This window comes from Pseudophryne corroboree, chromosome 3 (genome assembly GCF_028390025.1).
Source record: "Pseudophryne corroboree isolate aPseCor3 chromosome 3, aPseCor3.hap2, whole genome shotgun sequence".
In the NCBI taxonomy this organism is placed as follows: Eukaryota; Metazoa; Chordata; class Amphibia; order Anura; family Myobatrachidae; genus Pseudophryne; species Pseudophryne corroboree.
The window spans coordinates 672478639-672503308 of record NC_086446.1 but is presented as its reverse complement, the minus strand read 5'-3'; the positions used below and the strand labels follow the sequence as shown (position 1 = coordinate 672503308).

General features: G+C 45.6%; 1 protein-coding gene and 1 pseudogene across 5 annotated transcripts in view; both read left to right on the top strand.

Moving 5' to 3' along the window:
• The window catches only part of BTRC (beta-transducin repeat containing E3 ubiquitin protein ligase), a 410877-nt gene that overhangs the window by 242176 nt on the left and 144031 nt on the right, over positions 1-24670 (top strand). The window lies entirely within an intron of this gene.
• Positions 8834-9382, top strand: LOC135056152 (uncharacterized membrane protein C3orf80 homolog; annotated as a pseudogene).

Genomic DNA, 24670 nt, shown 5'->3' with positions numbered 1-24670 from the left:
CCCAGGCTGAAATTGCGGTCCGGCGCGGTCTCCGAGGATAGACCGCGCGCGCTGGCGTGGACACTGTGGCTGTACAGGGACCCCACTAGACCACCAGGGCAAGGGGCACAGGTCGGATTTCTTAAAATCCGTTTCAAATAGGCACCGCAGTACCCGGTGGTGAAGTCCAGCAAGGAGATAAGGCTCTGACCTGTAGCCCCTCCCCCAGCCCCAGGCGCCATTTACTGCAAATGTTCCCGCCCTGAAGCTGCATCTCTCTCTCTCTCTCACTCCCTGGCAGCGTTTGGGCGCCATTACACACAAGCTGAGCTGATCCTGGGACTGCTGGGCAATGTCTACTCTGTAAAGCCGCCTGCTTCATCAGCGCTGTGCATTTCTGCGGCAGGGTCCACAGGTTATCCACAGGATAACAATGGGATATGCTGGAGCGACAGCTGATTGACACCAAACGATCAAAAGCTTTCAGGCCTCCCAGGATGCAACGGGCCCGTCCATATATCCCCGCCCACTGGCTCAGGCAAATCAGTTTTTTGTTTGGTGCGGCATGAGCCGGACCATGGTCAGAGGGCTGCTGTTCCTTTTAGCAGCCCTAAGCTTTCTTATGTTATTTTTTAGTCTTACTAATTTTTTGAGTGATCTTTTCGTCTTATACGCTTAGAAAGAGTCGCTCCAACAACTCTCCACCGGGCCGCAACAACGCTTACCCACGAGTACAGTGCTGTTAAGGCGGGCGTCTGTGTCGGATATACTAGCAGGTCCAGCAGACGTTACCAGGCTTTGGCCGGAGCACGGAGAGAAGGTAAGGCATCGATTCCGCTTAGTAGATGGAATACGGACACAGCCGCACTGTATTGGGAGGAGACTACCAAACAGTAGCTGACGCGGCTGCCACCGCGGGTGCACCAGCGCTAGGCCTTAGGGATCTTAGGTACCAGGAATAGTACGAGGCCGCGATCCCTAGGGTTGATGTCAGCAGGGGGAGTTAGACGCCCTCCTAGTCGCCCCTCCTCCCCGGTTCATGACCAGTTTCCGCCGAGTCTCCCGCCATGAACTGTTTCCTCGCTTCCGTCTCAGACGCTACCACGAGGGGACTCGGTCGCAGCATAGGCCGCTGCGTCTGTGTTCACTAAGCGCTACCGCGAGGAGACCCGTTTGCAGCATTGGGCTGTGTGACCGGTGCGTCTGTGTTCACTGAGCGTCTGTGTTCACTATAGGTTCCCGGAGCGACAGTGTACACTAGTAGCGTCTGGATCCACTCAGCGTTCGCTAACGTATTGATCGATCCTGGAAGCGAGGTGAGTCTCCCTGTATCCCACTCTACTGAGTACGGGCTATACAGCACTACATTTCTATCTACTTGTTCAGTATGAATAGTTAAGTACCTATTGCATATGAGTCTGTGTACATTTACTGTGGTTTTCTTCGCAATGCGTCTGAATATGTTAGATCTGTGTAAAACAGGATTCAGTAATATGTATTCCTACATACCGTATATACTCGAGTATAAGCCGACTTTTTCAGCACTTTTTTTTGTGCTGAAAAAGCCACCTCGGCTTATACTCGAGTCAGTGCAGGCAGAGGCAGAGCAGTGTGAAGGAGGGACATGGAGCGCACAGCGCGCGGCGCTCCTGTGTCCCTCCTGCATCTCCGGCGGCAGCAGCGGCGGTTCTATTACAGGAAATACCCGTTCGTGACCTCTGATCACGAACCGGCACTTCCTATAATAGACCCGCCGCGGCCGCCGAAGATGCAGGAGGGACACAGGAGAGCCGCGCACGCTGTGTGCTTCGTGTCCCTCCAGAAGACAGCGCGGGATCGACGGAGGGGTAAGTAACAGCACTGTGGGGCATACCTGGCACTTGGGGAGGGAACGTATCTGGCAGCACTGTGGGGGCATATCTGGCAGCACTGTGGGGGCATATCTGGCAGCACTGTGGGGGCATAACTGGCAGCACTGTGGGGGCATATCTGGCAGCACTGTGGGGGCATATCTGGCAGCACTGTGGGGGCATAACTGGCAGCACTGTGGGGGCATATCTGGCAGCACTGTGGGGGCATATCTGGCAGCACTGTGGGGGCATAACTGGCAGCACTGTGGGGGCATATCTGGCAGCACTGTGGGGGCATATCTGGCAGCACTGTGGGGGCATATCTGGCAGCACTGTGGGGGCATATCTGGCAGCACTGTGGGGGCATATCTGGCAGCACTGTGGGGGCATAACTGGCAGCACTGTGGGGGCATAACTGGCAGCACTGTGGGGGCATATCTGGCAGCACTGTGGGGGCATATCTGGCAGCACTGTGGGGGCATATCTGGCAGCACTGTGGGGGCATATCTGGCAGCACTGTGGGGGCATATCTGGCAGCACTGTGGGGGCATAACTGGCAGCACTGTGGGGGCATATCTGGCAGCACTGTGGGGGCATATCTGGCAGCACTGTGGGGGCATATCTGGCAGCACTGTGGGGGCATATCTGGCAGCACTGTGGGGGCATATCTGGCAGCACTGTGGGGGCATATCTGGCAGCACTGTGGGGGCATATCTGGCACTATGAGGGCATATCTGGCACTGAGGGCTGTGTACGGCTAGAGCTGCATTTCCCACCCTAGGCTTATACTCGAGTCAATAAGTTTTCCCAGGTTTTTGTGGTAGAATTAGGTGCCTCGGCTTATATTCGGGTCGACTTATACTCGAGTATATACGGTACTTTAAAATGTGTTTGTAGTTGATAATGTGCTCATATGACTAATATATAACATGTGACTGACTGCTAGTGTGATTGCTGATCTTAAAATGTGTGTGTCAGTTGTTTCTTCTGATCCTCAATGCCGGCGCGTGGGTAGGGTCAGATTGATATCACTTTAGAAGGTTAAAGTGATTACAGTCACAAATTATGTAGTACACTGTGAAAGTGCTGATTATTTATCATGTCTAAGAGCGGCAAAAGTGACAAAGGTACACTTACAGTAACACCAACACTCATATCATGTTTGTCTTGCAAAACTATATTATCCTCTCAGGATGGTTTATGTGCAAATTGTTTTGCTTTTCAGCAAAATACAAGGCAGATCCCTGTGCAACGTCAGGTACATATTAATCCACCTTGGGCTATGTTTGTACAGACCTTGTCCAGTATAGCTTAACGGGTAATTCCTACAGCTTCTTTACCAGGAATGGGGTACACTATTAACCCATACATGCAGCTCCCTACCTACGGTATATAATTTCCCCCAGCAGCTTCTCATGTGAAACAAGCTGATAAACCGATCGTATGTGAACCTTCACAGGCTACACAAGACGATTCATCGGAAGATGAAAATTCAATTTACTCTACTTAGGCACACGAAGAGGAGGAAGAGGGACTCAGCTCAGTGGATATAGCTGAATTAATTAGAGCCAATAAAAAAATATAGAATATAGAATGGGATTCCAATTATCCTTTTCCAGCAGGGGACTGTTTAAAAAGGGAGGTGGCTCCTAAAGTAGATACGCATGTAATTCGATTAGTGCGAAAATCTATGTTGCCTTTACCGTCAACATCATTAAATGATGTCACGGATAGGAGAGTGGATGGTTTTCTGAAAACCATATTTTCTCTGTCTGGGGCAGTCATTAGGCCAGCCATGGCTTCAGCCTGGATGGCAAAGGCAGTGGCTGCCTGGGCTGATGCACGGGAAGAGGATGGTTTCTCAGCTTCTCAAATTGAGGATGATGCAGAACCTCCGGATACCTCTAAGAAACCTGATAAATTCAAGCATCAGAAGGTTACTAAATTTAGTTTTACCCCATTCTGACTATTTGGTTGACATACGTCAGGAATCCTGGGAGTATCCAGGAAAAAACTTCTCCCTATCTAAGAATATGCTAGCTCAGTGATGGCTAACCTTGACACTCCAGCTGTTGTTGAACTACACATCCCAGCATGCCCTGCATCAGTTTTAGCATAGCCAAATAGCAAAACTGTAGCAGGGCATGCTGGGATGTGTAGTTCAACAACAGCTGGAGTGTCAAGGTTAGCCATCACTGTGCTAGCTCATTATCCCCTCGCTGCAGAGTTAAGTAAAAACTGGGATACACAGCCGCCGGTGGACTCGCAGGTCGCGCGTCTGGTGGTGTCATCTGCTCTGCCTGTGACTACCGTCACCTCTCTGAAGGAACCAACGGATAAGCGTGTGGAGGGTTGCTTGAAGTCTATTTACACTCTTGCAGGAGCTGTGCATAGGCCCACTATTGTGGCTTCTTGGGCTGCAAAAGCTATTGAAGCCTGGGTTCAGGAAGTTGAAGGGGAGCTTACCGTCTGATTTTCCTGATAATGCTAGACAGTGTCTTTCTCATATATTATTACAGCCTCTCATTATATACCCTGTGATATACATCCAGTATTTACTGTGCATTGTTATATCTGTATATACACATAGCTTTACTTAGTAGTCCAGTTACTTAGTATTGCTAGTCCAGTGCAGTTTTATTGTTGTTTGTAATAATTTCTACATTGTACATGTGACTGTGTGTGCCAATAGCTGCTCTGTGGTCTCTATTCCGTGTATCTCACACATATTGCTATCCCTATATTCTGTACCCTGAAGGGGGCAGGAGGCGGCATCTGATGCTGGTGTCCTGGCAGCCAAAGCGTCTACTACGTCCATTCTGGCTTGTCGGATTCTCTGGTTGCTGTCCTGGTCTGTAGATCTGGACTCTAAAAAGACCTTGGAGGTTATCCCCTTTAAGGGAAATGTCCTTTTTGGGGAAGATCTCAACAAGATTGTTGCTGACTTAGCATCCGCTAAGGCTGCCTGTCTGCCAAGTACTAATCCTTCGGCTCCGAAGGCTAAAAGTATTTCCTTTCGCTCCTTTCAGCCTCCAAGTAAAGCAAAGGGTCAGGCGTACCCGAAACATGCTCGCACTTCCAAATCCACTAAGCCCAAACCTAAACGTTACTGGGCTGCCCGTCAGCCTGCTTCCAAAACAGACAAGCCTGCTGCATGACTGGGCGGGCCTCCACCTGGGGGACCCCAGGGTGGGAGGCCGACTTCTGCGGTTTGCTCAGGTATGGTTACAGACCACTTCAGACGCCTGGGTAAAGGAAGTCGTCACTCACGGATACGCCATCTCTTTCAGGAAACGTCCCCCTTGCCAGTTTTGCTCAACAAACATCCCTTCGGATCCGGTAAAAGCAACAACTCTCCATCTGGTGGTACAATCCCTCCTGAACACAGGGGTGATAGTGCTGGTGCCTCTGGCTCAGAGAGGCAGGGGGTGCTATTCAACGTTCCTAGTTCTGAAACCGAATGGGTCTTCCCGGCCCATTCTCAACCTCAAATTTTTGAATACATTTGTGAAAGTTTCCAAATTCCGTATGGAAACTCTTTGCTCTATTGTTCTGGCCTTGGAGCCCATGGACTATATGGTATCCCTGGACATACAGGATGCTTACCTGCATATACCTATTGCCATGTCGCATCAGCAATACCTGCGGTTTGCTATTAGCAACCTACATTTTCAGTTCCAGGCCTTACCTTTTGGTCTGACCACGGCTCCGAGAATCTTCACCAAGGTCATGACGGCTATGCTACGCCGTCAGGGTATCAGGATCATGCCATATCTGGACGACTTATTGATCCTGGCGAACTCTCCAGAGGTTCTCCTCCGTCATCTGGAACTGACGGTCCAATTCCTGCAAGCCCACGGGTGGCTCATCAACTGGAAGAAATCCTCACTGGTCCCTGCTCAGAGCATGGTTCACCTGGGGGCATTATTGGACACCCACAACCAACGGTTGTTCTCGTCTCCAGAGAAAGTCCTGAAACTTCAGGACAAGATAAGATGCTTCCTATCTCGCCCATGTGTGCCGATGCATTGCCGAGTGTAAGAACTAGGCCTCAAGGTGTCTGCTTTCGACATGGTGGAGCACTCTCAATTTCATTCCCGCCCTCTGCAGAGGTTAATCCTTTCCAAACGGATCAGGACTCGCATGATCTCCTTGACTCCGGAGGTTCGCCTGTCACTGACCTGGTGGTTACAGGACCAGCAATTGAGCAGGGGCTGACCCTTCTGGATCTCCAACTGGGTCCTTCTAACGACAGGTGCCAGTCTGCGGGGTCGCGGTGCGGTGTTCGAGCAACAATCTTAGGGTTCGATGGACCAGGGAGGAATCTCTCCTCCCGATAAACATTCTCGAGTTGCGGGCAGTTTTCAATGCTTTGATACTGGCCCTGCCTCTAGTACAGAACAGGCCTGCTCAAGTACAGTCGGACAACGCCACCACGGTGGCGTACATAAATCATCAAGGCGGCACTCGAAGCCGCATGGCAATGATGGAAGTGTCAAAGATTCTTCTATGGGCGGAACGCCATCTGCCAGCCATATCGGCAGTGTTCATTCCGGGTGTCTTCAACTGGGAAGCGGACTTCTTCAGTCGTCAGGATGTACACGTCGGAGAGTGGAGCCTTCATCCAGAAGTATTTCAACTCCTAGTGGACAAGTGGGGCCTACCAGACCTGATGGCGTCTCGACACAATTACAAGGTTCCGGTCTTCGGAGCAAGGACAGGGGATCCTCAAGCAGCGTTCGTGGACGTCCTGGCAATTCCATGGAGCTTTCGGCTGCCATACGTGTTCCCTCCAGTGTCACTCCTGCCCAGGGTTATAAGGAAGTTCAAGCAGAAAGGAGGATTACTACTTCTAATCACTCCAGCGTGGCCCAGACGGCATTGGTTCTCAGACCTGCAGGGTCTCTCAATAGAGCGTCCTCTTCTCTTCTACTTCCGCAACGCCCAGACCTTCTTGTTCAGGGCTCTTGTGTCTACCAGGATCTGGCCCGACTGCATGGCTCTTGAAGCTTCAGTTCTAAAGGCCAAGGGATTTTCTGAGGCGGTCATTCAAACTATGTTGAAAGCCATAAGCCGGCTTTGGCTCAGATTTATTATAAGGTCTGGAATTCTTACTTCACCTGGTGTGCAGCTCAGAATTATGATGCGTACAAGTTCAGTACTGCCAAACTTTTGGCTTTTCTGTAACAGGGCCTGGACTTAGGCCTTCGTCTAGCCTCCCTCAAAGTTCATATTTCGGCCTTGTCGGTGTGGTTTCAGAGAATAATTGCGACGTTCATACTTTCACTCAGGGTGTTTTATGGATTCAGCCTCCCTATGCTCCTCCTGTGGCTCCTTGGATTTGTCGGTTGTTCTGGATGCCCTACAAGAGTCTCTGCTTGAACCTCTTGAGTCTGTGGACCTTAAGTGGCTTACTCTTAAGGTCTTGTTTTTGTTGACTATTGCCTCTGCTAGATGGGTTTCAGACTTGGGTGCCTTGTCCTGTCGGTCACCCTTTCTGATTTTTCACCGTGACCGGGCGATTCTTAGAACTCGCCCTGGTTATCTGCCTAAGGTGATGTCATCTTTCCACCTTAACCAAGTGATTGCGGTTCCGGCCTTTACCTCTCCTGGTTTGTCCTCCAAAGAGCGGTCTTTGAATGTGGTACGGGCTTTCCGTATTTATGTGAAGAGAACAGCTTCGCTTAGGAGATCTGATTCTCTTTGTTCTTTTTTGTTTTCACAAACGTGGCTGGCCTTCTAATGAGCAGACCTTGGCCAGATGGATTAGAATGGTGATTGTACATGCTTATGTACAGACTAGACTTCCAGCTACCATCAAGGCCCATTCTACTCGGTCTGTTGGACCTTCTTGGGCTGCCCGCCGCGGTGCGACCCTTGTACAATTGTGCAAGGCGGCTACGTGGTCCTCGGTAAACATGTTCATAATGTTCTATGCCTTCGATACTTCCGCCTCCCAGGATGCCTCCTTTGGACGCCAGGTTCTTGTGCCCGCTACAGTGCGTCCCCTCCCATGAAGAACTGCTTTAGGACATCCCGATGTAATTCCCTGTGGAATACCAGTGTACCCTGCTGCAGAAAAGGAGATTTGTGGTAAAAACTTACCTTTGTTAAATCTTTCTGCGAGGTACACTGGAGTCCATAGGGCGCCCACCTTGACGCAGTTAGCTTCTTTGGGTTTGTATGGCTTTAGCCGCTGGTCCCTTCTCCTGTCGTGAGAATGTAGTTGTATGTGGCTACTAACTGTTGTCGTCTCTCTTACCTGCTACTGCATTGGACTGGTTAACAAAACTGAGCTCCAGTGCCTGGAGACGGGGATATAGAGGAGGCGGCGCTATGCATCCTGGGAACAGTCAAAGCTTTTAGCCTGTTGGTGCATCGGATCAAGATCCAACTCTACACCCTAATGTAATTCCCAGTGGAATCCAGTGTAACTCGCAGAAAGAGATTTAACAAAGGTAAGTTCTTACCATAAATCTCTCTCTCTCTCGCTTATATATATATATATATATATATATATATATATATATAAAAAAAATAAAGTAGGTAGTCGTTCTGAGTACAACATCCTTTGCCAGCCATTTCTGGGGATGGTGTACTCAGTATGGCTGTATTTATACTGGATACGTTTATGTGGACATCCGCATATATTGGGCATATATGCTGTAATTTGTATATGTAGGCCGCGACTCATGTAGTTTGCCGAAAGTCATGAGATACGGCTACATTCAGAATTGCGTGTAACTCAGAATCAAGCCATCTACAGGGTTCGCACTTGTGGGCTATAAGTGGATAGGCACAAAATGAGCGGGTCCCACAGGACGTGTTGCAGCTAATAGAATCTTGCTGTGTCTCCCCATGGAATCACCGAGAAGGGTACCGGTAGTTTGTTCTGACTGTTTTTTCCCAGATTCAGTCCTGCTTTGATGTCCTCCAGCTGTCTCCACCTTCCCTTTGTTACCTTCACAAGTTCAAGCCAGCTACAGAGTTCCTCAGTGTTGAGAATGGTGCACTGCTTCCATGGTGCCTGCAATCACACTGGTGTGGCTAAGCTGCTGCGGCAGTCCCAGACTGGCTGTAGCTGCGGCAGCCTCGTGTGTGAGGAAAGGGTGGGGTACTCTGTTTTCAGGAGTGTCAGTCACACATAGGTCTGATACCGTCCAGCTGCTTTTCCACACTTACAGTAAGCTGGTGTGTTAGGAAGCTCTCCACGTTGCACATACTGTTGGTTTATTTTGTCGCTGGCTACTTTCTGCAGTGCATGATTGCCCCCAGCCCTCGGAGGTACACCCGCTAGTAGCAGCAGGGGCAGAACGGAACTGGGATTCTAAATGCGACCAGCTACCAGGACTCCTTAGTATACATTGTGAAACACCTTCCCATAGCATGAGCAGCACTTCATCTCCTCCCAGGTTTTCCTTCAGCAGCCCAGCAAGGAGGTCATGTGCTTGCCCACCTGTAATGAGTCAATGCACGTCATACTGCCTGTGTCTCAGATCCCAGCCCAGGCAGGAAATGCAGGGACAGCAACCTTGACTCCCTATACACATTAAACTGGAACCATCGATGACCTTGCATACAACAATCCAGATCCCTTGTTGCCATCACTCATATAGCAACTGTAAAGTTTTAAGTCCCATTGCTCCATCTTATGTGTATTTTGTTGCCTTTTCTTGTTCTGGAGCCTCATTGCTCATTATCCGTCAATGTCCCCTTATCTAATAATTGAAATAATAGTAACCTCTGTATCAGGACGGTGCATACTTTGGGTCTCTCTCTAGCTCCTTTATAATTACAATTCTTAACCTGCTCTGCCAGCCTCTTTCTGGAAGGGGAATTTTGGGGTTGTATTAACATGAGAACCACAGGTTACCTTAGGGAGATAAAAGCACTTCTTAAACGTTGTGCACTTCACCCTCATATCTGAATGTGTCTAGTGTCATAGCTGCTGGTTCATCAGGATGGTGCTTGCCAGGAATGCTGATGGGCAGGTCAGAGTTGCATGTAAGGTGCCTGCCTGCAGGTCTCGATGTTTAGTAACTCCACCGTTTTTTCATTATTTGGGCAAACTGTATCAAACCGAGAGAAATACAGTTGCCCATAGAAACCAATCATCTTCTAACAGTCATTCCACACCCGAGTGTTGGTTGAGAGGTAGGCATGCAAAGGTCAAACGTGGATATTTCACTATGCAAATGGGTATGTGCCCAACTCCAAATGACTTCCAAAGTTACAAAAATACTGACCTGTAGTACATTTGTCCATGCATATGTGTTTGCCCTTTTCACTATGGGAATTGCCCCTGTGCAAATGTCTTATGCTCTCATATAGTAAATACCCAGGAGTCTCTGTGCACTAAGAGTAGGTTACTAATATGGTAGCATGAACTAACGATCAACCGATTGTCCGGCCTAGTGTACTGGGTGTGGGGAGTGGGGTGCAGGGTAGTGACTGTAGTATAGTGTTTGTGGGGATGGGGGTGCAAGATAGTGTGTGCGGGGAGGGGGGTGCAGTGCACGGTAGTGACGGAATTATGCAGGGAAGGGAGTGAAGTAGTGTATTGGGTGAGAGGTAAGGGGGGTACACACGGAGAGATCAGTGCTTAAATTCTAAGCAATCTGAATAGATTGCTTAGAAGTTAAGCACGGATCTCTCCATGTGTACCCCCACAGCGATAGCGATGCGCGGCCCCGCGCTTCACTATCGCCGGTGCTAGACTGAGCCTGCATGCAGGCTCAATCTAGCACATCACTAAGTTCACCGCTGGGTGACATGAGCGACCCCCTCCTCACTCAGCACACATCTCTGGGGAAATCTCCCTGTGTGTGTATGGGGCTGTAGTGTACTGTAGGTGGGGACGGGAGTAGAGATTAGCAGCAGTACTGTAGTGTGTGCAGGGTGAGCAGTGTAGAGTAGCAGCACTAGTAAAGTGTTTTTAATTTTATTGTGTAGTGCAGTGGTTTTCCAAACTTTTTTGTATCACCACCTGAGTATCAGAATTTTTTCCACGGCACCGCAAGTCCAAAAGTTTTTTATTTAAAAATTCTGAAAATAATATTAAGTAAAATGTTTTTCTAAGGGGTAAATTCAATTCAGCCACAGATCGTATAGTGCCAGTAGGGGGCTCTCGCAGCTAATCAATTTAGTGCTCCGTAAAGCAGAGAATGCCGCTTCTCGCAACTTAAACCTGCTGTTTTGTAGGGAGAACCAGCATTCTCTGACATAACTGCCCCGCTGCAATGTTGTTTGCGCTGCGGCACAAAACACATCGCTGTCCTAGTTTTGTAATCATATACTATACGATAAGTTTGGTCGGCGTCCTCTTCAAACTCCAGTCAGGTGCATGCTGTCCTCCTTCTTCAGATGAAATCCTCTATTGCAGCAAGATATGTTAAGCTGAAACAACTAAGAAGGGAGAGGGACAAACCACTTGCTAAACTAGCCAGTGGGAATATAAATATGTTGAATTGAAAAATTAGACCTATTTACAGCATTTCTAATAGCTTAGTATTAAATTCAAAACAAAAATTTGTAAACTCTCACCCCTTGGGGGATGACAGAAAAAAATGGAGAGTTTAAGTCTACAATTGTCGGGAATTCGAACTCTCTCCCCACCCGCGAGTTCATTTTATTGGTCTGACCATTATAACCTATAGGGAGAACAAATTGTCGGGAATTGTATATACATCGCCGACTAAACAGTCACATTGGCGAGAATTGAATTAGTGGGAATTCCAATTGTCGACAAAACTTAAATAAACTAGCGGAATTGGCAACTAGTCATCGAATTGAATTGACCCCAGTGTGTGCACTATGGTACTGAAATAGGATTCACTGAATTGAGTTTGTATGCTCTCCCCGTTCTTGCGCAGATTTTCTCCGGGTACTCTGGTTTCCTCCGACACATCAAAAATATGATGCTAAGTTTAATTGGCTCCCAACAATCCGTGTGTGTGTGTACATCTGGTAGGAATATGAATTGTATGCTCCACTGGAGCAGAGACTGATGTGACTGTGCAAATGTTTGCTGCAGAATATGTGTGCGATATATAAATAACGAGTAATAAATAATTGCATATGGGCTACCTATCTACTATAGGGATCAATAAACCCACCAAAGAGCAGGGAAGAGCCATAGGCATACAGTAGGGTCATAGCAATCACTCTCTTGTATGAACCTTTAAAAATAAAAAAATAATAGTAATGTCATAGTAACTCAAAGACCGATGGAATCCATTCTTTTTACCCAGAATTATGTCCCATTCGGACAATGTCCTACAGATAGGGAAACAGAGTCCACATTCTGCAGTGTAGTGGGGAAGTAATGCTTTACTTTTTATCAGAGCTGCAGTGTATGATACGGAACAGTATATTTTACTTCCATCATTCATATCTGAACAATTCAATTTTTAGGTTCAGTGATCCTTTAACTGCAGCCGATCTAGTTCTTTTTTGCCTTAAACAGGATGTTCTATTTGACTTGAAGGCTTGTTTGTTTGTTTGTTTGTTTGTTTGTTTGTGGTAAATAAACAAAGCCTGCTAAATGGAAAGCCAGTGCGTATATAAACAGAGTCCGCACTTCGAAATTCATTTCCCGGTTTCAGCTTCCACTATTTATTTAATGAATTTTAATAGCTCAGTTGTTTAGTTTAGAGAATTATGTCTACAGGAGAGAAAATATTTCAGTTTCGATTATGCTGAAACAGTGTGATTGTGGCACGAAGAGAGCCATGCTGTTTAATGAGCGCAGAGTCCTTTTCTCATAAGTGATAGGAAACATTTTCCTCAAGAATTACAACCAAGTATGAACCGTGTAACCAATTCACTTTTGTACCACTTTGCATTACCAGCTATTACTGGCAATTAAGGCACAAACAAACCAAAAAAAACCTATTGTAGACAGTTGTATTGCGAGCCATACTTTTAGGCATGTGTGCTTTTCAGATGTATGCTGGTGTTTAATTCTGCAGAGTCTATGCAGATGTTCTGTGAGACAGAACACAGACTTTTTCCTTGTATTGAGGGGATTGGAAAACACAATGGAATACATGGATCATTGAGTAGATCCGACAAACAGAATTTTAAGTGTCTGAGTGGGGAGGCCTTGTACACATCATTCTTCAATTTGCTCACTGTATGAGGCTGCTACAGGGTAACCTGCATGTTCTGAATGGTAAGGCATAAACCATATAGAAGTTCCTCACTTAAGTGTTTCATTTTGCTAATGAGACCATCATCTCTAGAATAGCATATTTGATTATAAAAAAATTAGCCATACATGATTAAATGCTGACAGTAATAATGAGCAAAATATTTGACTTGTTACCATTTGGACGCAAAATTTGGCATATTTCGCCATGTTTGGCGTAACATTCTATCCTACCCCTGTCTCACCACAGCACAGCACAGCAGGCGGCGGTTCCCTGCGGAAGTCAACACAAAACTTGTTCATCTCTTAAGATGACAGCTATCGCTATGGACTGTGCCGGCTGCAAGTGGAACAGAGTTCCTGTGTTCCAGCTTTCCTGCGCTCCCTAGCTCATGGTTAGACTGGCAAGGGCCCCCAACAGTGCAGTTGAAAAAGAAAAGAAAAATGAAAACATAACTGAAATTTTAAAACCACAGCACCCAAACACAATTTCTATTATTTTTTTTAAGTTTGTTTTTAATGTTCTACATGTTTGTCAACTGGACACGGGTGATTCTGAATATTGAATTTTTTGGGGGGTTATTTTATTATTTAGTGTATCTGACATTGGTGCTTTGGTAAAATAAAGCAAAGTAACGCTGTAACAGCAACACAGAAATCGGACAAGTGACCAGATTCTGAGCCACTGAGGAGCACTTGCTTGCTTACCTACTTTTGAAAAATATTTTTGTTTTGCAAGTTGCACCTAATTCGTGCTTCTACTAGTGTGCTTCTCCTCACAAGGGGCATGTCTACTTCTGGCAGGTGGAACCAGCAATGCCAAATTTGTTTTGTGGCTAAAGATGCCTTTTTACAACAGTTAGTAAGCTCATAGGGCTGTGATACGCGTCTGATGTCTGTGAGATGCACGATTCCATGACCACCTCCACTCAGAGTCTTTGGGAACTGGTGGTTTAGGTCACCTAACAGGTGATCTCGCCCTGGAATGACTGTGGAAAAATATTCACAGTGTCTCATACATGCAACTGACCAATATCTACCTTACACATGCACATTCTAGCCAATATACACATGCATGGGTATGGATCACTGAGTTGACCCTAGTTAGGTCGACCACTAATGGTCAACATGGATAAAAGTTCGACATGTAAAAGGTCGGCACTTGAAAAGGTCAACACACAAGGCCAACACAGTATTTTTTCTCCGTATGAGGACAGTGAACCCCAGTTAGTGCAGCGCATACCCTTGCATGCAAGAAGGTAGAAAAATGAAAAAAATAAAAGCTGTGTCAACCATATGTGTGTGGACCATTTGATCCTGTCGACCTTTTATATGTCGACCTATATCCCAGATACCCACGTTCATATATCCAAGGTATGTACACATGAATCACATACACATGCCAAATACATTCATTCATATTCGCTTAGACTATTATTTATGGGTAACTTACATACATACATACATACATACATACATACATACATACATACATACATACATACAGATATGTCCACATACACATATACTCAAATTGGGCCAAGTAACCCAGTTTGGTACGATTTAGCTGTGCCATGTGACTTTTTTCTTATAATATGTGTGTTAATGTGCTACGCTAATCCTAAGTAGTTAGTGCACTATTAGAAAAATAGGATGCAGAATTCAGGAAAAAGCATGAAATTTAGTTAAAAAGGCAGATGACAGAGGTCCTACTATATAGGACAACTTCTCCACTCTTTAAGAGGTTTGATACATTTCACCCATAGTACCAAAGGCACCTTAGCGCAGTAGGTATGGCTGCCAGGTAAGTCACACTTGCTCATCATCTCTTGGCCGCTCTACTATACAGTCACTACCTTTGCTTGGATCCAGGAGGACTCTCATTATTCCGGAACTCAACTATGCTTGCTTGGCACGCTACATTATATGAATGTGGACTCTCTGAAGTGTGGCTATAGCCCTTTGTTCTCCGGTGTCTTCACAAGATCATGACTTCGGTCAGCTACCCTTGATTGTGGCAGCCATATTGTAGGCTGAACTAATGAGGTTGAATTGACTCTCTGTCCCTACATACCATGCAACTTCTAAATTCCTTCTGAACTTAAGATCTTACTAGGGTGCCTCGGATATTTTCCTGGTTCCTAGAGAATTGTTGGGCTTACATTCTCATGAATATTAACTCTAAATTACTGCCTTCATGGTTTGTAGACGACAGATGCAGTTAAATATCTTTTAAATACGTCTAAGCATATTGAACTTCTTGGTTAGGGACCTTTAATACTGTAACCACCCTGTGTTACGTGCAATTACTCGCCTGTCCATGACCTAATATTTAATATTTTAAAAGCTATGATGTAATCAAAACGTGATTTTTAAATGTTATGTATATTAGATTTCATTCAACACAATTGTCTTGTCTCTGGGGGGATCTCACCTGTGAAGGAGGCAGTTTTGTGCTGTGTGGGATGCAGGGCTGGCAGGCAGGAAGGCTTCTGTAAGTACAGGAGCACATGTCCACCTTCAGTTACATCCTACTATAGTTAACACACACACATTTCTCAATAATGTCATGCCCGGGACTCAAACTCAGGTTCTCTCACATTGCAGTCAGACACCTTACACATAGAGCTATTTGCCTTATAGTTTTCTGAAAGTAAGTGTAGGTGTGCTATAGATGTATAATGTATGTATATCAATGTATATATATTTGCAGAATTGTGATTAGTTTATTTTATTTTTGTCCTTAGTGTGTGTGTGTGGCCTTTTTCCCCTAATGGAATGCAGGGCTTTTTTTTCGCCTCCAGGTGTCACACTTGCTTTTGCTGTCCATAGTGAATAAAATAACTAACAATATTAAAATATTTTGAGACCTTTATACGGTGCGTCACACTCGGAATGTCGGCTTAATCCACGGAAAGACCTATATTTTTCAAAACTCTGATACAATCCCCTTAAGAGCATATCATTTCATTGTGAGACGTCTGCGAAGTCCCATTAATGAACATACTTCAATTGTAGGTGTATATATGTTTTATTATGATATGTTTTATTCACCCAGTGTGTTCATTAGAAAAATGATTTGGGATAGAGTTCTCCAAGCTGAATGAACAGCAGGGGTGACCGCTGGTGCATGTCGGATCACCCGCACAGAGAAGATCACATGGCTTCCTCAAAAGTCAAACGATCAATTTGCCTCGTTTTGGCACTGTACTTAATGCACAAACAGTGCGATCTGCGGGGCTGTAATTGCATTGTTAAGGCCAAGGAACAAGCCTTTGCCTTTTCAGCAGACAGCTGGCAGGGAGAGAGGCATGTTGTTAGGAAAGAGAGAGGCAAGGCAAATAAAATTACTGCTAACGCTCAGAGATCGGCAGGAGCCCTACTTGCCTAATCTTACCGGTGGGAGCAAGCGGCTGTTGTAATCCAATTATAGCAGCATAAGCAATTTGTTAGACACTCCGCATAATGTAACAATTTCCCAATAAACTCTGACTTGTAATAACGTCGGCAAGAGCCCACATAAATCTGCCCGAATGGTGGGGGCTGGAGTATTCGGCTGGGGGCTTGTAATTGGCATCATCAGCACATTTTGTAGTGCAGTGTGGTGCAGTCTTTTAGTGCAGGGATTTTAAACCGCTTGTCAAAGAGTACCCTGTAAACTCTTTCCTTGCCAGGGATACACTGGGGCGGTACACTCTTGTCCCTGGTCACTAACGCGGTCTTACAGGACAGACCATATCTATTTTGGCAAACGCCGGTCACACCGGAGGTTTTAGGGTTATAGTTTACATTCATAATGTCTGTTCTATCTGTCTTTAGTTTTATCACCTGAAATTCGGCTTGTAAAAAGTTTTATAGTTCCTGGCGTCTCTTCTGAGAAATATTCTGCCTGTGTTGGATCGCTACATGTGTACTAGCGCATTGCCAAACCTTGTTAATATTTTTTTATGACAATTTTATGAAAGTGCACTTGCATGCAATATAACTGTGCTTTTGGGAATAGGATAGAGGTTTTCATGTAAAGGTCGTCATCTCAAAGCTTGATGTATAAAGTATTGTGAAAAGTGTTACAGACTGTTTAACTGGCTACTTTCAGATCTTACTAATTGATAGTGATGGATGCTTTTTGGGATTCTTGGTTGCTATTTCACGTGTGTGCGAAAAATGTAGCACAATTGCAGGTCTTCAATGAAAAGAGTGTGAAGCTGTGTGTACTAACATTTTAGACAGCTAGTGACCTCCGTCAGGGCTTGTGAATTGACCTCACTTTACACATTACTTTTTGTTTGTGTTCACTGGAAAACCCTTGGTATTCTACACCCAGATATATCGATGTGCTTATTACTCAGGGTAAAATACAGTTTTGTTTATTTCTTAGGTCTGCACTAGAACCCTGTACGGCAAGGTTATTGAATTAAAATGTACACGTGGGGACACACAATCTATAGCATTGGCATGTTATCTTTAAAGTATAAGGGATATATTTACTAAAGATCCATTTTTATCTCTCTAAAATCGATGTTGCATTCCTGGCGCTAAAACACATAAAAATATTAATGTTTAAAAATGAATATATATATATATATATATATATATATATCTATCTCTGTTTGTACATATGTGTTATAGCTCTGAAACGCAATATCGATTTAGATCTCCATCGATTTATAATAAGTTAAAAAAACAGACAATGAAAAGCGACCTTTAGTAAATATACCTCTGATTATCAGTTTATCTTAAGCCGACAGCCATTTACGTATTCTTGTTTGCTGGAAGGGGGGCTGTTAATTACACTCTGATGTTTGTCAGCAACCTCTGTTATTATATAGTAAACTGTATAGGGCTGTAAATCCACAGCCTTCAGCTTGTGTGTTATTTTTTTTCTGCATTGCATACTATTCCTTTGATGTTAAATACTGTTGCAGAGAGACCCTGTCACTGCGATTACAATTGTAATAAATTCTATTTTAATGTACGCACATGCAGGAAAAAAAAAACCAGTGGAGAGAATATTTCTGTCGTTTACTGTGAACACATTAGAAAGCAGTCGCGCCCCCATTAAAGCTGCCTTTGTCTCCCTGTAAGTAATGGCTGTTTCTCCTGGTTTTGACAGTGAGCTGTGCACATTATTTTCTCCTGATATTGTAATAATAATGAGAGCAAATTAGAACAATCCGTTTACACAGATAGCTCTTGATTTGAGACTAGGAGCAATATGGCAACACGCAATCCATCTTGCGACTCCTGTCACATTAACTTCGGCAGTGTGAAAGGATCAGGCGGGGCAGCAGGATCCTGTCCAATCAGAAGGCTGAAATTAATGATGGCAGTATTGTTCTGTGATCAACCTTTTAATTAGCAAGACAGGAGATGGAGGGAATAATCTCAACCCACAGCTGCCGACTGTCATTCATGTTTCTCTAAAGGAAGAGCAGGAAAAATAAAGATCCATTGCTTGGAAATTACATGCTTTGTCTACTAGCATTGCCTAAATCTGTTTTCTGATATAGCAAACACTACATATGTCTACTGAATAGCAAAGCATTGCTCATGCTAATGAGTCGGCTCGCCTCGCATCTCCCCGTCACTGGCTGATATCTTTATCCCCAAGACGTTAATACAGCACCCATTCTGATACGGCAGAGGGGCGATATATTTATTTGTTTTTCTAGTATTTATGAAGCAAATGATCAAAGAGAGATCCCTCCCAAATAAACAGCTTTCACCCAGCTGGTCGCCTTTGTGCAAAAATGCTCCCTTCACTTTAAAAATGCTGGCAGAGTGTTTTAGTGCATTAGCATTTTAATAGATGAATAAAAATTGGCTTATTAAAAAGGTTGCTTCAGACAGAACACTGTGAAAGTGCTGCAAATGTAGCACAGAGTTATTGTTTTTTATAGTGGTAGTACAGTTTGTTTTTTTCCCTCCCTTAATAACAGTATAGCACGTTATGTAACTTATTCAGGTTCCTACCATGCAATAATATTAGTCTTTGTTTTATTTATTTGTGTGTTTTTTTATGCTTTGTAGAAGTATCAAATTCAAATTGAAGTTTGGTAAAATTGCATCGTTTAAACAGAAAATTGACACTTTAAATCGCAAAATCTGTGGATCTATAAATATTAGAAGGTCTGATCAATATCTGATTTGAGATCAGTCCAGTGTCAACTGGAACTATCGTAAAGTCAGAGGAGTATGATCTTGATGATCTTGAAGCATGTGTGACCCACAGTTTACGGCACCAACTGGGCCCCACTGAAATATTTCATCAGCAAAAACACATGCATTCAGAATATATAGTGCAGGGGTGGGCAGACTTTTGGAGTCGGTGATCTACTTTGAAAGCTGAAAAGCTTTAGTGATCTACCTAGGAGGGACAACAGCGCGTGCCCAAAACAAGGGGCGTGGCATAACAAAAAGTGGGCGTGGTATAACAAAAAAAGGGACGTAGCCTTGCTGCACAGGGTGTAATGACTGTACCGCACGAAATAACACATTGGCCCCCACAGGTAAAAACCTCAAACACATATGCCCCCACAGTGCCAGATACACATATGACCCAACAGTGCCAGATACAGATATGACCCCACAGTGCCATGTGACCACAGTGCTAGATATGCCCCCACAGTGCCACATATGACCCCACAGTGCCAGATACAGATATGACCCCACAGTGCCATGTGACCCCAGTGCTAGATATGCCCCCACAGTGCCACATATGACCCCACAGTGCCAGATACAGATATGACCCCACAGTGCCATGTGACCACAGTTCTAGATATGCCCCCACAGTGCCACATATGACCCCACAGTGCCATGTGACCACAGTGCTAGATATGCCCCCACAGTGCCACATATGACCCCACAGTGCCAGATACAGATATGACCCCACAGTGCCATGTGACCACAGTGCTAGATATGCCCCCACAGTGCCACATATGACCCCACAGTGCCAGATACAGATATGACCCCACAGTGCCATGTGACCACAGTTCTAGATATGCCCCCACAGTGCCAGATACAGATATGACTCCACAGTGCTAGATATGCCCCCACAGTGCCAGATACAGATGTGACCCCACAGTGCCATGTGCCCACAGTGCTAGATATGCCCCCACAGTGCCACATATGACCCCACAGTGCCAGATACAGATATGCCCCCACAGTGCCAGATATGCCCCCATAGTGCTGCTCACCATTTTGCTGCTGTGTGGAGAGCGCAGCGCGTGCCTCTCCTGCCTGCCGCCCTGCCCCTCAGTCTGGTCTCCGGCGGTGACGGCAGTGTGTATATCTCAAATCAGGCGCCGGTCCGCGAGCTCTGATTGGCTAATGAACCGGCACCTGATTTGAGCTATACACTCCGCCGTCACTGCCGGAGACCAGACTGAGGGGCAGGACGGCAAGCAGGAGAGGCGCGCGCTGCTCTCTCCTCGCCTCGTGTGGATGGGCGGCGGATCGCGATCGACTGGTCGCATGTCCGCGATTGACTGTTTGGCCACCCCTGATATAGTGCATGCATGATATTGTGAAAAAACAAAGTGGGCAATAAAATTAATGCTTGGCACACAGACTATGACGAAAAAGGATATAGTCTACTTTGCAATGTCTGTTATGATGAAGCCCTAAAGGGCCAGTTTAGTTAGATGCAACTTAGTCACATCCATAAGTGCAGCTAGATACCGCAGCTACAGTAACGCTGGACTTGCTGATTTTTGTTCAAGCCCCATAGGGTTGCATACAAAAATCCACAAGTTTGCAGCGAGGACTGGGTCACAAGTGGGGTGAGTTGTGGGGGGACACTGGCAGGGGTGTAGATTAGTAGATCTACAGTGCATTTGTTGACCGTCAATAGGTCGACACTATATGGCCAACAAGTACAATAGGTCGACACATGAAAGATCGACAGTGCTTAAGGTTGACAGATTGAAACGGTCAATATGAACATGGTCAACACACCAATGGACGACGCAATAGTTGTTGGTTTTTTTTGGGGGGGTGGGGGTGAATTTTGGTGCAAGTCTAGGATTTTTCCTGTTATCTGACCAGCATCAGGAGAAACTTCTATCCTCGTGGTCTCCCTACGCTTGCCATGTTTCAGGCCCCAGGTTACTATTCCCAATAGATGTTCACATGGATAGTAAATAAAGCCGGTGTAAAAACACGTGTCAACAATTTTGATGTCGACCTTTTGTTGCTGTCGAACTTTCATCTGTTGAACTTTTCTACATGCTGACCATATGGTGTCGACCTATATATTGTTGGTCTATCATCCAGATACCACTGGCAGCATTTCCACTGTGTTACAATGTACTGTAAATTTGTGCGCCCCCCCCCCCCCCCCCTCCCCTCATTGTAATTGAAGTGACGACTAAGTGCCGGGTATATTCTATAAAAGTGGAATCTGCCACTGTGCGGTGTAACTCCATCATCACATGGTGAAGTCACATGAGTTGGAAAGCGTACACTGTGTGGCTGACATAACATCCAACAGAGTACTGTGGTGGCCATAAGCATGACACTCTCACAAGCTGTTCTACATTAAGGGGTATATTCAATAAAAGTCTGATCCATTCCGACATGCATTTGTCGGAATGGGATTTGACAAGCCCTATTCAATAGGGTGGCCAAATCCGACTGTCGGATTTGGCCGTTCCCTCCCGTCTTTGCTGCTGCTGTCAGCAGCTCCCCGTGTGTGTGATCACAGGTAGCTGCTGGAGACAGCCACACAGCCGCATTCAGTACCGGGTGGGGAGCGCTGCCGGGAGAGAGATGCCTGGCCGGGGGGACGTCAGAGAGGAGCCGTGATGTCCAGCGTCCACGGCTCAAGCTGCCCCCACCAGTAAGCACTCTCTCTCTCTCCCTACCTCGGCCGCTCCCCCGTGTCCTCACCTCAATCCGCCTTTTTGAAAAGTTGGATTGAGGTTGTCGGAAACGGGGCCAAATCCTGTCGGCTTTGACCTTGTTTCCGACAAAAGCACGTGGATCTGCGGCTATTCCGCCGATCCACGTGTTTTCCGACAAGTCGGGAATTCCAGCCTCTAATGAATAGGTCGGAACCCCTTCCGACCTAAGTCTGTCAGAAGCTGCAGTCTTTCCGACAAGATGGCAGCTTCTGACACTTATTGAATATACCCCTAAGTAGAGCAAAAAAACACCTGAAAGCTCAATTTATTGTAAAATGATTATATTTTGAAACAAAACTTGTCTTGTTATATGGTAGCAGAAGATAAAGGGAATAAATGCCAGACAGTTGGGTCCATTGTACAAGACATGACTGTAACTGTCATTACTGTATGTATCTCTGCATATCTCAGCGATACGTAATGAAATACCACCATACTATAAAATGCCAGGTCTCCTCTGGGAGCCTGATGAAAATCCTGGGCATGGTTTTCTTGGTTCACTGGCATCCTAATGCTACCAGCAAAAGGTTAAAGTGCGACTAGCATCCTTGCATGTGCATGATTAATTGGACTGATAAGGATCCAGTATAGTCTCTCCAGCTTTGTTGTTCCCTATTGCCGAAAAGCTAGCGCAATCCCATAGAGGCCGAGCGGTGACGGGATACCGTACTGGGAAAAAGTTATTTACAAAAATGCCAGGGAAAGGTCTGATCTCCGCTTCATAAATGGACTCCTTAAGGGAGTACGTGTGTGCAGGTGTCAGAGGCTCTTTGTTGATGGGCTGATTTATTTATTTATTTATTTATTAACAGTTTCTTATATAGCGCAGCAAATTCCGTTGCGCTTTACAATTTGAAATAACAATTACAAACTGGGTGATAACAGTCATAGAGGTAGGAAGGCCCTGCTCGCAAGCTTACAATCTATAGGCATATGTACATATGATGCGAATCTATGTATTCTCTCTAGCAGTAGTACCTAGAGCAGTAGCTAGAACTCAGCTGCATTGTACCTATTCATGCAGTAAGTTAGTTTGCCTCTCTGTAACCATCAGAAAATAGTTCATACTGTAGTTTAGGGGCATTTTAGGATTGGAGGAGTCGCTTGTGCACATGTTTGTGGGTCCCCTTCCCCCTCAAAAACAATGGCTGTGGAGCATGTGGAGCACAGTTTTTTCTCACACATTATTGCTGCAGACCCCTCCTGGGACACCAGGTCTTGTGCTATTTCTGAGCATCTTTTATGTGTCTTTTTACCCCCAAAATGCATCCTCATTGCAGTGTGATGCGACTAGGATGGTCCAGGAGATTGTGCGGATTCGTTTGATATGCGACACTTTTATATTTGTGTGCGACTGACTGAGAATCTGTACACGACGTGCTACGATGCAGCGGCCACAGCTTCCCCCCCCCTCCCCCAAGTTCTGTTGTGCTCTGTATACAGACTTAAGGGTCTATTAACTAAGCCTTGGAGAGAGATAAAGTAAATGGAGATAAAGGGCCACCCAATAAGCTTCTAACTGCCATGTTACAGGCTGTGTTTGAAAAATAACAGGAGCTGGTTGGCTGGTACTTTATCTCTCTAAGGCTTAGTAAATAGAACCTTGGTCGCTCACAGATATAGTGTTGCATATCAAATTAATCAGCACAGTCTCCGGGTACGTCCTACTCGTATTGCGACCAAAATGCAGTTTTGGGAAAAAAGACGTAATAAAGTCATCTGGCACTAGAAGAGTCACACAGGACTTGGTGCCTCACTGGCACCAGGTGCCTTGCATCACATGGCATATTGAGGCTATTTGTATAATGATACATCTGTAATGACATGGTTAGGGGTAGGTATTAGGGATAGGGGACTTTAATAACTGAATACTGCTGACTCACCCCACTGTTGCTCACATGAACATCACGACCCAGAAGAAGATTTGAGACTCCACTGACTGCAGAACAGGGTAAGTGAACAGTGGATGTTATGTCAACATTCTACCATGTTATGTCATCCATGTAGACATGAATGTCGACATGGGTACTGTCAACATACTCCGAATGTCTACTTGCTGCTAGTCGATATTTCAACAGTTTCAACCTTATGCCTATTGACATGAGAACTGGCGACATAACATACCACACCCACCGGCAGGATGGGCAGTGTGGTTCTTCATTGACCCAAGGGCACACCCTGCACCCATTATATCACACACACACCACTGCTGCACTTAGCGGGTATTTAGCGAGTAGCCAGAGGTGGGGCTAAGCTCCATGTGGGTGGGGTGGTATTATTTGGTTCCACTCATCCATCGATGACAGAGAACCATTGGCTCTCTATCATCAATGGCAAAACCGTCAGCCATCGATGTTTGGCATCTATCGTTGGTCGGTGGCCATCCCTACCAGAGTCTATAGTGCTGCCAGCTAGAGAGGAGGGGGCCCGAACGGACTCTGCACGGGCCTGCACCCCTCTTGACTCGTCTCTGATACACACACCTATGTTGTAGCCTCATGTACACTCAATTGGACAGGACAGTTCTGTCTGAATATTCTCTGCCGAGCCCTGAATAAAACTGTATGTATATATGTGTGTGTGTGTGTGTGTGTGTGTGTGTGTGTGTGTATGTATATATATACTCTTGAACGTTTACAGCAGAGTTTCAGGCATTACATTAGTGTTCTTGAGACAGGGGCATAGTCATGGTGAGGGGAGAAGAACTGAGAAAGAAGCCACATGCACCACTGTAGGACACCATGCAGACATTCAGCTTCAGGACTACCTATGGAATTACATGTCTTCCA